Raw genomic sequence first — 7,550 nt, forward strand, 5'->3', positions numbered from 1 at the left:
ACTTGTCGAGGAATAAATCGGATCACTGTAATCGTCAAAATGAATGAGTCGAGTGAAAAGATCACAATATGCCTGTATACATGTAACTTTTCTACATAAATGCGCGCGGCAACCGCCTCTCTTATTTGTCTTCTATAAAACATGAATCGATCTGGATCTCTATATCCCTGAAACACACAGATCATTGTGAGGAAGATCACACGCACGCGCGCATATATTTCATTCTTTGAAAAATAGGGAAAAAAAAAAAAAAATAAAATATACTACCCTCTTCTTTAGAGCTTTTTACCTTTTTTCTTGTTTTTTCACCTTTTCTTTGCGTCTAAGTTACTTTTTGCACATAATTTGCTTCATCCGTCGATCACTATCTTTTCCAATTTTTATCCTCTCGTGTAGATTATTTCTTTTGCATTCACGCATAACATCCACGAATACACGCATACTCATTCAACATTTGTCGAATTACTACGATGATCGTATACAAGCATTCGTTATTTTTATCATCTTTCTTCTTCCATCTTTTTTTCCTCCGTTTTTTGTTCTTCTCTTTGCGATCTCTGTGCCTTAAAAATTGTTCTTAACTACTTACTAATATAATCGATTCTAATCACAGCAATTATTTATTGTTGATATACACAATCGTACAGCATCTCTCTCGCTAACTTTTTTTTTTACTTCAGCTTGTTCTTTTCGATATATACTATATATATTATATATATATTTATATGTAATTCACGTGTGTATGTTTCTCGAATTGTTCGCTTCAGAAACCTGCTTTATATTCCCTCTGTCGTTTTTGCATCCTGATTTTTTAAGTTTCAGTTGAGCAGAGGTTGTTTCTATAGGCGCACGAACGACGATGTCGTCGCCATATTGTTCCTAACTTTACTTTTTCTTCTTTTTCTTTTTATTCCATCATTTTTCTCGCGATTTTCTGTTATTTTTCTTTTCGCACGTTTAACGATACGTTATCATCGTACGTTTAACGATACGTTGTCATCATACGTTCGACGATAGAGAGCGAAGGGACAAGGGGTGCGACGGGTTGCGAAGAGAATCACGTGAAATCACGAAGACGAAGAGGATAACGAGAAGATCCAGCAGAAGAGTAAAAATTATTGTATTTTTGTTTTTTCTTAATTTCGGTCTTTCCTCTTTTGTTACTATTTTTTCTTATCTTAGCCTCGGTGTATACGTGTGCGAGTGCAAGGAGGTTATAATCGGTGAGAAAAGAGAAAATTACTTCGTCGAGAACGTCGATGTATGATCGAATATCGTCTTTTTACAATCGCAATCGTTATTAACATTATAATATAAATAATATTACATTATTTATAACGATGTTACAGATAATATTACACTGATTTAATTTAGTTTACTTTTACTTAACTTATAAACAAAAAGTAAATGAATTTCAATTCAACATGTTGATATTTTCTTTTCACACATTTCTTCTTGAAAATAAAATTGCGATTAAATGAGCATATAAACATATAATATTTCGAATAAATGACAATGTTCGATTGAAAATTTTGTTTTCGAACATTATCTGAGCAAATTATCGATGAATTACCGATTATATTAACCTCTTGCATAATCAATATGATTTAAATAAATGGTTAAAATATTTTCGATTTTTTCTTTTTTTTTTTTATAATGAATTCATATTTTAATTTTATTCAAAATTATTATAATTGGTTATTGAAAAAATAAAAAAAATCAAAATCATAAATGTAATATCTATTCAAATTTATATATAGTTTCTCTATTTCAAAAGTTATCAATGATTACAATAAATTGTTTTCTGCAATATAATAATGATAAATAAAATAAAATTTAAAAAATATAAATATATATAACTTCTAAGAAATAATTTCTTTTGATTTTTTTATAATTCTTACTTTTTTTAGAATGATAATGACTATCATGGATTGATCATGTAAGGGGCTAAAAGTGTAATAAAAATAAGATTATAAATAGAAAAACAAATGCTAATCCGATTGATGAAATTAATGAAATAATATCATTTAAAGAATGATATTAAAGAACATGAGTAAATTGATAAATATATACAACGACATGAATATAAATATTTACAAAAAGATTTCAAATTTTGAGCGATCAAAAAAAGATAAAGCTAGAAATAAATTTTCGATCGCTGAACTAGCTAACTTCAGTTAGCTACATATTCGATACATATTGCACATCATTCTCGCGTCCTCGACATTAAAACGAAGAAAAGAAAACGTGATTTAATGTCGATTTTTCTAATTATTTTTTTAAGACGACACAATCAAGAATCTTTTTCTTCGCTAAAAAGTCAATAACAGTAATGACGCACGCAATTGAGAAAAATAATTGTCTAAAAAAATAGTCCAAATTTCGCGAGGGAAATACGCTGATTATGTAAAGAGGACGAGGAAGAACATGAAAAGATCCGCGGAAGGCGCATATTCTCTAAGCGAGAACGACGAGCTTTATCGAAGATTTCGCGCGGATCACGAATCTTTGGCACACATTGGAAGATTCCATCGAAAACCCATCAAAGATTCAATCGAAGATTCATCGACGATTTATCGAACGATCGATTGATCGATATAGAAATAATGTTTTCTGAGTTAGTGTAACATTTTTATTTTTCTTTCAAAAATATCAACATTTATATTCTTAATGAATAATTAACCTTTTCAATATACTCGAGTTTAATACAAATTATTGTTGCAAATGGATTTTTTTTATATTTTTATTTATTTTTTAATGATATTATTTTGACATGTTTATGTTTTTTGGCAATAAAATTTAAATTGTTAAATTCCGATCGATAATAATAATTATAGATCTATTAAAATATTTGCAAAAATCTGACTTAAGTTAATAGAAATTATTATTAAACATTAATAAATAAATATCAAGAGAACATTATAAATGATTTTTTAATTACAGATAAACATTTATATTACAAAAGGATTAATCATTTAAAAATGTTTAATTGCTGATTTATTTTGCTATTTAAGTAACATCGGCACCTAATCATTATTAGATTAACTCAGGAAACATTGTTCGACAGTCTTGCTTCGAATATATTCGATATCATCATCGAACATCATTACAATCATCTAAAAAATGGACACCGAACGAAACGCACGCTTATGCATATATGCATGTGTACTGACCATCGTGCACCGTGTATTGAAACACATATTGTATTGGGAATTAATATTGAACTCTGGATATATATATGAACAATGATCAAGATAAAGATCAAGAAAAATTCCACCTAACCATTCTTATCTTTCTTTCTTGATTTCGCTATTTTTATTTCATTCTCAGAGCTCGTCGATTCTAGAAGACACTGAATTTACCCTGCAATGAATATACACACAGAGAATAATTGAAAAATCTGAATCTGATTTTGCTCGCCAAATGTCATTGAAGCGAATTATAAAAGCACGCTCTAGTTTAAAAATGATGAACTAATAATACATCCTTGGTCTGCAGAGTCATTTATATGTACCGATTTGACTCTTACAATTTATATTATAGATTTCATAATTTATATTGAAATTTTATAATTTCTTTTTTTTTTCTCATTCTTAATGTTACTAATATTTCATTGTGTACTATTAGTTGATTAACATAAGAACAGTTCGTACAATTCAACATTGAAGAAATTCGTTATAGTTCCCTATTCTAGGTTATGACAAACGAAGTTTCTATATGAAAAAAGATCTAATAAACGGCGGAAGAATAGCTTGAATTGGAGATTGAAGATGAAGAAAAGGATAAAGAAGAAAATACTTCTTGATGAAAACTAAGTTTTCAGCTCGCACATCTTTTCATTATTTTATCTCCTCTAACTCTTTATTTTTCTCTTCACTTCTTTTTTTTTTATATGATATAATTTATACTCATATAATTTCTTTTAATAGAAGAACGCTATCATCAATTCGACATTTTATATTATTATCGAATATTATCTTCGATTAATGAATCGAATTGACGATATTTTTTTCCTTTTTTCGACAATTTTGTCGTTTATATTTTTTTTTGTTTCTTTATTTTTTTCTTTAAATATCTGCCACACTGGATTCGAGACCGGTTTCAAACTCTGGTTTTGAGATTTTTTAAGATGTTTTCAAAGAGGAACTCGACGAGAGATCCAACTACGACCACGGTCATTTCAAGATAAAAGAAAAGAAATACGAATGCTTTCTCTTCTTTTTAATATTAATATTCAAATCTTTGTATGTAATATGATATAATATATTTTAATTTATTAAAATTAAATTTTAATCATCGAATTTGATAAATAATTAAAATATTTTTTTAATCTCATTTGTTTGAGAATTCATCAAAATAGAAAATATTGATATTTTTAATTAATGAACTTCTTTCTTTTTATTATGATTTTAAATAAATTTTATCAATGGAAAATGATAAAGATTTAATGATTGGAAAGCATCGGTGGTTACGAAAATTGATGATTTGTTCAAAATTTAACATAATAAATCTATCATATATTATTTTTATATTTTATAAAATGAACAATGTGAAGAAAATAAAAATCAATAAAAATGTTAAGATATTGTAATGCGTTAATTAAAACTTTATTGATTAAATAAATTTATTGATTGATATAATATGATATATAGTATAATTAAATTTATACTTATATTTTCTTTTTTATATAGATTATATAACAAATTAAATATTGGAAAAAATTATTTAAAGTTATTATTATAAATTTAATAAAAATATTCGAACCTGAAATAAATAAATAATTTATGATTATGATATTGCAGAATAATATAATAAATAAAGGATTCATTTGAATGAAACATGCAAGATGAATTGAATGGCGCGCGCATAACTAATGGCTGCTTAGTCTACTTCTTCGAATGAATTACCGAGCATCGTAAAAGATTTTATGATGCATTATGTTTGGCGAAATACTTCAGCCGTACTAGAGAGCTAAATTATGCATTGAATGCATCAATTTATCAATTATTATGCAAAACAAAAATGAATAGAAAGTTGCTTTGTACTAAAGACAAAAGGTAATTATAATATTTAAAATTTAATATTAATTATATATTTTACAATTAATTATATTAAATTATTTCTCTATAATTCTCTGCTAATTCTTCATTTCCTTTAAATTATTATAAAAATTATATAAAATTAAAATACACATTTTAAAGTTTATATTTTTTTTCCTAATGTAATCATCTAACTAATTTTTATTAAAACCCTTAATACTTTATTAGTTAATTACATTTTTAATTATTTTTTTAATTATTTTTTCTATTTTTTTATTTTTATTTTTTTTTTTTCTAAATAAGAACAAATAAATTTAACAATAAAAAGAATAAAGTATCTTTACAAAACAAATAAAATATTGTTTGTAATGCAATATTTATGCACATAAATTTGTCTACCGATAAATTAATAAATATAACAATAGACACACAAACATATTAATTTCTATTACGAAATAACAATGCAAAACAAATTTAATTAAATGTTAAATTTAAAAAATTTCCACTTTCACCGAAGCTTTCCAAAAAAAATTGAATTAATTATCATTATGGATGATAATAATGGAATAAGATTTTTAAAAAATGGCACAAAATTTTAATAATTATAAGAATCTTATTTTTAAATTGATTAAACTCTACTTGATAAGGTCTCTGATAATGTGAACATATTAAAACAGCATATTGATTTTATTTTAGATCTCCTCTTAATCTCTGTCGAATCTCCATTATAGCTTCAAGCAGATGAAGAACTTATATATTGAATCTCCTAAAAGATGGTCAATTTCATTGAAAAGGGACAAGAAGACTATTGTCTCAAAAATTAATTAATTATCAAGTCAAAGACCCCTCTACTTCGTCTCGATCGACGCAGAAAACCAACAGAATTATAGAAAATAACACTTGGGCGTTATTTGATGGTCAACTGGAATTTCCCAAGTGATAATTTCTTTTTCTTATGATGTAGCATATTATTGAAGTACAATTTTTTCGCGAACATACCTTTGTTGGAAAATAAAATTCTCCAATCGTGGAGGATTTTTCTTTTCAAACAAAAGATGGATTACCTATATTCTAGGGCAAAAACTTAATAAGAAATCTGACTTCTTCTAAAGATAGAATCTGAAAGTTATTTCTTTCATTTCATATCTGTAATGAGAAATATTGAGTAACAATTATTTTCTACTCTTCATTGATACTCTGAATGCTTATATGAAATCAATATGCTTTTAATAATATTTAATAATGATTCTAGAAGAATTTATTGAAAGATTTCTTTATCCAAAAAAATAAAAATATCAGTAATAGAGAAAATTCTATTAAATTAGAAATCTAAGTTCTGCTGGATATTTTCATACTGGAGATTTCAATGTCCAAAGAGGGGTCATTATCCCATTGGGATGGCTTTATATTTTAAATTAGCTAAATGGGTGAAAAGAATCCCATCAGTCTCCATTCCTTAAAATAGCCAGCAATAGAAAAAATGCTAACAATCGACCTAGTAATATTATATAGTTATTCAGCGTCTTTTTTTCATACATTCATAATTAATAATTATAATAATAATTTTTTCGTACTATTCTGACCGAAAATATAAAATCACCTTTTCTATCATTGAATTTCTGTTTCCACTTGATACCATGAATTGTATATCATATTTTATATTTTCGAAGCTTTATCAATTTTTTTTTATAAAAAATTATATCGTAATATCGTAGTATTAGATTATTCTTAATAAATAATAAATTTATATATTAAATTAGAAATAATAGTTTAAAAATTACTTGCTTTATTTAAGAATTTAAATGAAAATTAAATCCTTAAAAATAATTCTTAAAGACTAAAAATCTAACAGAATAATGTTAGATTAAATGTAATTAATTAAATAATTAAATAAAAATAAATAATTAAACATTAATAGATTTTTAAATAAAAATTAGGATACTTATATGATAAATATGGCGCTATATAATTTCGCTCTTTCAAAAATAGCATTTAATATGCAAAATTTAATCCATGAAAACAAAGATCCAATCATTGAAATATGAGGTGATCGAAAATTTTCGGCCATTGTAGTATTTTTCTTCCGCCTCTTTCATATTCTCATTTTGTTTTTTTTCTCTCGTTTTTTTAAATATAAAAATGAAAACTAACATATCTTTGGCTTGTTCCCTTTACCAATCGGCAGCAGTCACCGTGTATGTATAACGGGCTGCGGCGTGCATCATTATTTGTTTCTTCTTTTTTTTTGTTTGTTTAAATATCTTTTGTACATTTTTGTACACTTGAGTATATATATATATATAATATATTCGTGTACGCATATGCGTGTCTTCTTCGTCTCTACTTGCATGTATTTTTTTTCTTAATTTTTTTTTCTTTTTATAATTATTATTATTAAGCGCGTGCTCGATTTAATCCCTTTTCTCTCTGCATTCTCGCCATTTATGTACACCTCTGTGATTCTCTTGTCGAGAGCGCGCACAATATTCTCACGTATATATATATATATAT

General features: G+C 25.9%; 1 long non-coding RNA gene across 1 annotated transcript in view; it reads left to right on the top strand.

The window, feature by feature from the left end:
* Nucleotides 1-4,542, top strand: part of LOC116186012 — a 9,812-nt gene extending 5,270 nt beyond the window's left edge. Inside the window, exon 2 of the long non-coding RNA XR_004150932.1 lies at nt 3,331-4,542. This is a non-coding gene — a long non-coding RNA (uncharacterized LOC116186012). The remainder of the gene's footprint in view (nt 1-3,330) is intronic.
* The last annotated feature ends 3,008 nt before the right edge of the window (nt 4,543-7,550 follow it).

Source organism: Apis dorsata, unplaced genomic scaffold (assembly GCF_000469605.1).
Source record: "Apis dorsata unplaced genomic scaffold, Apis dorsata 1.3 scaffold_381, whole genome shotgun sequence".
Lineage (NCBI taxonomy): Eukaryota > Metazoa > Arthropoda > Insecta > Hymenoptera > Apidae > Apis > Apis dorsata.